This window comes from Hylobates moloch, unplaced genomic scaffold, assembly GCF_009828535.3.
Source record: "Hylobates moloch isolate HMO894 unplaced genomic scaffold, HMol_V3 SCAFFOLD_5, whole genome shotgun sequence".
Classification (NCBI taxonomy): domain Eukaryota; kingdom Metazoa; phylum Chordata; class Mammalia; order Primates; family Hylobatidae; genus Hylobates; species Hylobates moloch.
In genome coordinates this window covers 117,971,171-117,979,659 of record NW_026652280.1, presented here as the reverse complement: position 1 = coordinate 117,979,659, position 8,489 = coordinate 117,971,171, and the positions used below count along the sequence as shown (strand labels likewise).

Here is an 8,489-nt window from a genome sequence, read left to right as displayed (position 1 = left end):
TTTAAATTTCTTTTCCTTGCCTAATTGCTCTGTTAGGACTTCCAGTACTATGTTGACTAGAAGTGGCAAGAGCAGGTATCCTTTGCCTTGTTCCTGATCTTACAGACAAAGCTTTCAGTTTTTCATTGTTGAGTATAATGTTAGCTGTGAGCTTGTCATATATGGTCTTTATTTTGTCAAGGCAAATTCCTTTTATACCTAGTTTGTTGAGAGTTTTTACTATGAAAAGATGTTGAATTTTGTCAAATGCTTTTTCTGCATCTATTGAGATGATCATTTGATGTTTATCCTTCATTTTGTTAATGTGGTGTGTCACATTAGTTGTTTTACATATGATGAGCCATCCTTGCAAAGGACTTGAATAGACATTTCTCAAAAGAAAGCATACAAATGGCCAAAAGGTATATGAAAAGATGCTCAGCATCACTAATTGTAAGAGAAATGCAAATCAAAACCACAATGAAATATCACTTCACACCTGTTAGAGTGGCTATTGTTAAAAAAAAAAAAAAAGGCAAACAAAGTGAAACAAACTCCCAACTGGTAACAAGTGCTGTTGAGGAGAAATTGGAACTCTTGTACACGATTGGTGGGAATGTAAAATTGTGCAGCCACTATGGAAAACAATATAGAGGTTCATAAAAGAATTAAAAATAGAACTACCAAATGATCTAGCAATCCCACTTCTGGGTATACATCCAAAAGAACTGAAGGATCTCAAAGAGATATTAGCAGTCCTTTGTTCATTGTAGCATTATTCACAATATCCAAGACATGAAAATGACCTAACTATTCATCAACAGATGAATGAATAAAGAAAATTTGGTATGTACATTCAGTGAAATATTAATCAGTCTTAAAAAGAAGGAAATTCTGAAATATATAACACTATGGATGAACCTGGAGGACATTATGCTAAGTGAAATTAGCTCGTCACAGAAGAACAAATACTGCATGATTCCACTGACATGGGGTATCCAAAATAGGTCAACTCATAGAAACAAAGTAGAATGATGGTTTTCAGGGGAATGGGAGAGGGGGAAATTAAAACCAATCCAATTGTCCACAGACAGTTTTTTTTTTTTTTTTTTGAGACAGAGTCTCGCTCTGTCGCCCAGGCTGGAGTGCAGTGGCGTGATCTCGGCTCACTGCAAGCTCCGCCTCCTGGGTTAAAGCCATTCTCCTGCCCCAGCCTCCCAAGTAGCTGGGACTACAGGCCCCCACCACCACGCCCAGCTAATTTTTCGTGCTTTTAGTAGAGACGAGGTTTCACCGTGTTAGCCAGGATGGTCTCGATCTCCTGACCTCGTGATCCGCCCGCCTCGGCCTCCCAAAGTGCTGGGATTACAGGCGTTAGCCACCGCGCCCGGCCATAGGCAGTTTTTTAAAAATAAACTTAAAGCTTGAAACTCACCAGATCCAGAGAAATACCAGGCCTCTCAAAAGATATCGAGGAACGGAAACTCACCAGATCGTCACATCCAGACAATGAGATGCCAGGCCCCTCATTCATCATGATCGCCTCCTTAGCCCTCCAGAATTCCTGTTTTCCCATACATAGTTACATTTTTTCTCTGCTATATAAACCCCTAATTTTAGCCAGTCAGGGAGATGGATTTGAGACTGATCTCTCATCTCCCCTACTGCAGCACTCTATTAAAGCCTTCTTCCTTGGCAGTAATCATCTCAGTTGTTGGCTATCTGTGCAGCAAACAGCAGGACTCAGACTGAATCCCTGGTGTTTCAGTAACAAAACGGAGAGTTACTATTCAAGAGGTATAAAGTTTCAGTTATACAAGAAAAATATATTCTAGATATCTGCTATACAACACTGTGCTCATAGTTAACAATACTGTGTACCTGTGTACTTAAAAATTTGTTAAGAGAGTATGAGGCAGGAGAATAGGGTCTGGAGGCAGGGACCCTAAGGCTGATTCACACTGACTTTCTAGAACTAAATCGAAAGGAAAATCCCAACTTTCCACGCCTAAGTGACAAAAGGACCAGAACTTACTCCGTTTGCAAACCCCCTGCTTTTCTGCTCTGCAGATGGAAAATGGACAGTTCCTCTGATTGGTTGCTTTCTGCAGCCAATCAGATATTTGCATAGAAGTGTAACTTTGTAACTTCACTTCAGCCTCTGATTGTGGACCACTATTCATTTGCATGGGGTGAACACCAAGTGGCCAATGGCAAACTTCTAGGAGGTATTTGGACCCCAGAAGATTCTGAATCCGGGCTCTTGAGCCCCTATGCTTGGCCTGCTCCCACCCTGTGGAGTGTACTTTCATTTTCAATAAATGAAAATTTGTTTGCTCCTTGCCTTGTTTGTGCATTCTGTCCAGTTCTTTGTTCAAAATGCCAAGAACCTGAACGCCCTCCACTGGTAACAAGCAGATCTCATTTTAAGTGTTTTTAATTACAACTTAAAAAAAAAAAAAAAGCTTTAATTTGTTACCTATTTGTATATTTATATATCTGTGTATGCCTAAATGCATACAAATAAAGGAATATTAATAGAGCCTTTATTATAATCGATTACAAAATTATGTACCAAAGGAGTAAAATTAGAATTTGGCTCTGTCATGTAAAATGACTCAGTTGTTTTACACCCAGATTACTAGAGGTTCTTTTTTTCACCAAATTATTCTGTTAACTCTCAGTGTTTTTCACATGCCCTTAAAACATCTTGTTAGAAATTCCCTTGGATAGCCCTGACCTGATTTTATTTGTTCATATTTTAAAATGCTATCACAGACCTAAATTCACCCTTAAAGTAGAGACCACTCCAGAAATTAAATCAGCTCCAATGACTGAAATAATTGCCCGCATGTGGGTCTGCTGGCTGCTAAAGTGTAAAAGAGTAAGCATATACACTAATGGCAGATGCACTTTTGGGGAGTCTGTGAATTGGGAATGCTTTGGAAATGAAGAGTTTTCTAACCTCCGCAAAAACCTGCAAAAATTGGATGATGGATTAAAAATAAAACTTTCAGCTGCTTTGCTGTTACCTGAGGAAATAGCTGTAATAAAAGTAGACCACCATTCAATGCACAAGTACCCAGAATTTCTAGTAATACTTTTTAGCTGGCCACCATGCTAACCCAAGTAGCATCACCAAGATCAATGCCCCTGCAAATCACACAGAAAAGAGGGGTATTGGAGGATTCAAAGAGGCCATTTTTAACTGTCAGAGACAAACCCCTGATTCCCAAAAGTAGAAAAGGGAAAAAGTCTGGAAGTGGGAAAAGTTTGGATGTTCATGGCAAAAGAGATTATTTGATGCTCTCAGGATAGCTGACACATAATGCCAAATGATTTAAAGTGGAATTTCAGAAAAATGCTTTGTGATATTACTCATAATAGCAGGGATAAACTGGCAACAATACTAAACCAACATTGGTGGGGGTAATTTTAGAGGTATTTCCAAGGATATTTAAAAAACTTGTCCTACTGCCAACAATGCGATCCTAGTAAATGCAAAAGTGGGATGTGAACAAGAACTAAGATCTCGAGGGCCCTTCAGACCTCCAATCACTTTATACAAATGCCTCCTGCAATGGACTATAAATATGTTCTGATTATTATTATTTTTTCTCCTTCAAGATGGATTAAAGCTTTTCCTTGCTGGAGAGTTATGGCTGTTATAACTGTGGCAAACATTTCTGTTTGATTTTGTTTTCCAACTTGGGAATTTCCACTTATTTCTCTAATAATGACAATGACATTCATTTTACTGGTATTGTTATTAAGGAACTCTTTAAAGTTTGCCTTTTACCCAAAAACTTTACTGTCCTTATCTTCCACGGTCCTCAGGAAAAACAGACAGAACTAATGAAATTTGACAGCTAAGATGAACAAAGCTCCCTTAAACTCCAATGGTCTAAAATCTTCTCTTTTCCGGCTGGAACCATGGAAGGTGTTGAAGAGAAGAAGAAGGTTCCTGCTGTGGCAGAAACCCTTCAGAAAAAGAAAAGGAATTTCGCAGAGCTGAAGATCAAGGGCCTCAGAAATAAGTTTGCCTAAAAGATGCTTCAAAAGGCAAGGAGGAAGCTTATCTGTGAAAAAGCAAATAGGCAGATGTATAGAACTGAAATTCGAATAGCGAGGGGGGCAAGAAAAACTGGTAACTTCTATGTACGTGCAGAACCCAAATTGGCATTTGTCATCAGGATCAGAGATATCAGTGGTGTGAACCCAAAGGTCCAAAAGGTGTTGCAGCTTCTTCCCCTTTGTCAAATCTTCAACGGAACCTTTGTGAAGTTTAACAAGGCTTCAGTTAACATGCTGAGGATTGTAGAGCCATATATTGCATGGGGTTACCCAAATCTGAAGTCAGTAAATGAACTAGTCTACAAGTGTGGTTATAGCAAAATTAATAAGAAGAGAATTGCTTTGACAGACAATGCTTTGATTGCTCGATCTCTTGGTAAATATGGCATCATCTGCATGGAGGATCTCATTCATGGGATCTATACTGTTGGAAAACTCTGCAAAGAAACAAATAACTTCCTGTGGCCCTTCAAATTATCTTCTCCACGAGGTGGAATGAAGAAAAAGGCCACCCATTTTATAGAAGGTGGAGATGCTGGCAACAGGGAGGACCAGATCAATAGGCTTATTAGAAGAATGAACTAAGGTGTCTTCCATGATTATTCTTCTAAGCTGTTCAGTTAATAAACAGTACCTGCTCTCAAGTTGAAAAAATAAAAATAAAATAAAATCTTACCTCTAGCTTCAGTGTGTATAAGATCAGCCCCTTCAGGAACCCACAGGTTACCTCCTTGTGAATTAATACGAGGCCAAGCTGGCTGTGGTGGCTCATGTCTATAGTCTTAGCTATTCAGGAGGCTGAGGTGGGAGATTGCTTGACGCCAAGAGTTTGAGGCTGTAGTGCACTATGATTGCACCTGTGAATAGCTACTGCACTCCAGCCTGGGCAACATAGTAACACCCTGTCTCTAAAAAAAAGAAAAAGAAAAATGGCCTGTCCATGTATTTGAAAATTTCACCACCAATCTTTGATTTGGGCCTGTTACAATTATGATGAAACATGATTAAGAATTGCAAGGGCGTCATAGAATACCTTCAGCTTTATCATCAACAGATATGATCTGCATTTCCAAACCACTCACCTATGATTCACAACAAGAGATTTAGTGTTCTGGAAAAGACCTGAGATTAACTGCCTTTGATCCTCGAGGAAATGGACCTTATCAGAGACTTAACAACTGACCCAGCAGTAATACTCCAAAGTATGGATCCTTAGGTTAATTATTTCCTAGCTCAAAAGACATACAATATTTCCTCCTGACTCTTGGACACCGATTCCACTGGAAATCTTCAACTGAGATTCTTAGGTATGCTCCAGAAGATGCTGACTTCAGAGGTGGATAGCTTCTGCCCAGCACTTTGGATAAGGATTAACATTCTGACTCAACACCCTTTCCTGGCTATTATTCTACTTTGAAGCCATCTAAAATATTAATGTTAGCTTCCTTATTTTCATCCTATTACTTTATTTTTATTTTTTTAAAGCCAGGGTCTCACTCTGTTGCTCAGGCTACAGTGCAGTGGCACAATCATAGCTCACTGTAGCCTCAGACTCCTGGGCTCTAGTGATCCTCCCACCTCAGTTTCCTGAGTACCTGGTATGACGGGCACAAGCCACTGTACCTGGCCCTCATCCTGTTACTTCTGACCTCTTATGTTCTCTATCTACCACTTAATAGAAAACAAAATTTTCTTATACATTTTTTTCCCAGACCATTGTTGCCACTTTGAATCTAACAACCCTGCTGACAAAAATTTCACAGCTGTCCTTTTAAAAACTTCACAAGGCAATCTCCCTTTAACTGGCTCTTTATGGTAATTATGTTTCACTCACATCATTCGTCCCAACCTTCAGTCTTGCAACAATTGTGCTTGGACTTCATGCCAACAAATTGCTTCTGCTGAGGCCATTACAAGGCCAATCAATCTGGACTAATATTGGGTCTATTCTGGCTACCATGGTTGTTTGCTTTCTTCAGAGACATCTGAGCCTGCTTTGCAGAAACTATTTAATTCCACTCAAGGAATCTGTCCATCTTGAGGAACACAAAAGTGACTCATTCCTATTGTAATAAATGATACTTAATACCAGTATAATCAGTGCTCCACTAAAATCCTGTTTCTTACATGGCATCAGGCTCATTCTGTCCACTGCATAGTAACTTACCCTGTGATTCCAATGAATTGTTAGAGATTACCAGATATTTAAAACTACCATCCCACCAGGAAATCGTGTTTTCTTAAAAAAGATATCCAGAAGTGCCCAGGCGCGTTGGCTCACGCCTGTAATCCCAGCACTTTGGGAGGCCGAGGGGGGGCAGATCACCTGAGGTCGGAGTTCGAGACCAGCCTGACCAACATGGAGAAACCCTGTCTCTACTAAAAATACAAAATTAGCCGGGCATGGTGGCGCATGCCTGTAATCTCAGCTACTCGGGAGGCTGAGGCAGGAGAATTGCTTGAACCCGGGAGGCGGAGGTTGTGGTGAGCCGAGATCGCACCATTGCACTCCAGCCTGGGCAACAAGAGCGAAACTCCGTCTCAAAAAAAAAAAAGATACCCAGAAGCTTCTAAAATGAGGAAAGCACAGATAATCCTGTAGACCATCCAGGAAGGATAACTGATTTCTCTCATGCAAGATGCAATTCCCATAGTAGGAATAAAACAAGATACATGCAGCAAAATTTGACAGAATTGAAGGGAGAAATAGTTCTACATTAACAATGGGAGGCTTTAAAATCCCTCTTTCAATTATGGAAAGGCTGACACAGAAGGTAAGTAAGGAAATGCAGAATGTGAACACACAATGAACCGGTTAGAACTCACAGACATGCAGCAAATGACCTGACAACAGCGTGCACATTCTTCCCCAGGGCACCACTTCCGCCTCCCTCACCCCCGCTGCTCCCGATCCCTGTCCACAGACCCACTTCCCGCGCTGGTATGATCCTCGTGGCCACTGTGGCCCCTACTTTGGGGATGCTGCTGGTCCAGTCCTTCCCGCCTTCCGCAGAGCTGTACTCCTGCTTCTGAAGAAGCCACCTGGGGCCTGGGCCCCGTCTTCCTGGCTCCTCAGAGTCCTTGCAACAGCAGGCACTGCTTCTCTCTCCTGCACTCAACCCCTCTCCCACTCCACTGCCTCTCAGTGTGCAAAAACACTAAGAAGTGTCCCGTATTTTCAAAATCTCTCCCCTGTAGTTCCCACCTGACTTCTAGTCGTAGGTGGCCAAAGTACAGTGTCTTTGAAGGATTGTTTTATTCCCAGTGCCTGGAATATGGTAGGATCTCAACAACCGTTGTTTCAATAAAGGAATGACCAAATGGGTGAATACTAATGTAACAATATCAGTTCTGTTTCTTTCATAATTATTATTCTCATGAGTGTTAGCTTTCTTAAAAAGTCATTTTCACAATTGGACCTAGACATTTTATCTTTCCCAGCTCAAGATGGATAAACTAAGAATGACAAGCCAGGCACCGTGGCTCATGCCTGTAATCCCAGCAATTTGGGAGGCGGAGGCGGATGGATCACTTGAGACCAGGAGTTCAAGACCAGTCTGGTCAACACGGTGAAACCCCATCTCTACAGAAAATACAAAAAAGTTAGCAAGGCATCGTGGCGCTCGCCTGTAATTCCAGCTGCTCGGGAGGCTGAGGCAGGAGAATCGCTTGAGCCCGGGAGGCAGAGGTTGCAATGAGCTGAGATCGCACTACTGCACTCCAGCCTGGGCAACAGAGCGAGTCTCCATTCCAAAAAAAAAAAGAAAGGCTCAGAATGACAAATTTTTAATGTCTTAATGTATAATGAGAAGTATAACTATTCAGAAGTCCAAGCACTTGTGTGTGCATGGTGCTATCGCCTTCCTGTAGGCAAACCTACATGGGAATCCACCTTGACACACAGGCCACTTCCTGAGCCTGGACCCAGTCTCAGAGCTGGGGAACTGGCCCAGTGCAAAAGGGTCGGGAGCATCTGCAACAGAGACTGAGCTCTACCAGCTTCGGTGACACTGCCTCCATTCACGCTCCCCAACTCAGCAGAGAGAGCACACCATCAGACTTCTAAGACTTAGCAGCCAAGAAGTGTTGAATTAAACTCTCTGAGACCTCTCTTTGGTCTGACCCTGGCAGCTCGAATTAAACTCTCTGAGACCTCTCTTTGGTCTGACCCTGGCAGCCTCAGTCTCCCACAGCCTGTGGGAACTCGGCAGCCGAGAGGCAGAAGGCTGGGCGAAGTCCGGAGAAGGAGCGGGGGAAGAACTTTTCTCTTAGGATCTGGCTTGACTCTCGCGGGCACAGCCAAGTCCCTGGGGACCCAGCAGAGGTCAGAAACGGAGCGGAGCGGGGCGGGGCGGAGCGCTCCGGGGCGGGGCTACGGAAGCTGGCGAGGTCGAGCCCCGCCTAGTGCTTCCTGACTTTGCTCCCTGAACACTCGG

The 8,489-nt window shown here is 42.4% G+C and overlaps 1 pseudogene; it reads left to right on the top strand.

Moving 5' to 3' along the window:
- The first annotated feature begins 3,912 nt into the window (after window positions 1-3,912).
- LOC116469647 (60S ribosomal protein L7-like) lies at window positions 3,913-4,638 on the top strand (annotated as a pseudogene).
- The last annotated feature ends 3,851 nt before the right edge of the window (window positions 4,639-8,489 follow it).